The sequence below is a fragment of the Penaeus monodon genome, chromosome 31, assembly GCF_015228065.2.
Source record: "Penaeus monodon isolate SGIC_2016 chromosome 31, NSTDA_Pmon_1, whole genome shotgun sequence".
Lineage (NCBI taxonomy): Eukaryota > Metazoa > Arthropoda > Malacostraca > Decapoda > Penaeidae > Penaeus > Penaeus monodon.
The window spans coordinates 2,101,133-2,101,333 of record NC_051416.1 but is presented as its reverse complement, the minus strand read 5'-3'; positions in this window follow the sequence as shown (position 1 = coordinate 2,101,333).

Below are 201 nucleotides of genomic sequence, written 5' to 3'. Positions count from 1 at the left end.
AAAAAAATCTAAGCGTTCACTACCATTCATTCAATTCCATTCCGTTTCTTCTCGTTTCCATCATTCTCGGACATGAAAGCGAGCGAACGTCTTATCTCTGTCAATAACTGTTGCCATGAATAAGCTGCTTGAAAAGAAGGAATAGACTGGGCATGAAATTACTCTCCTGAAAAACAGCGCAAAACTAATTGAAGTCGATCC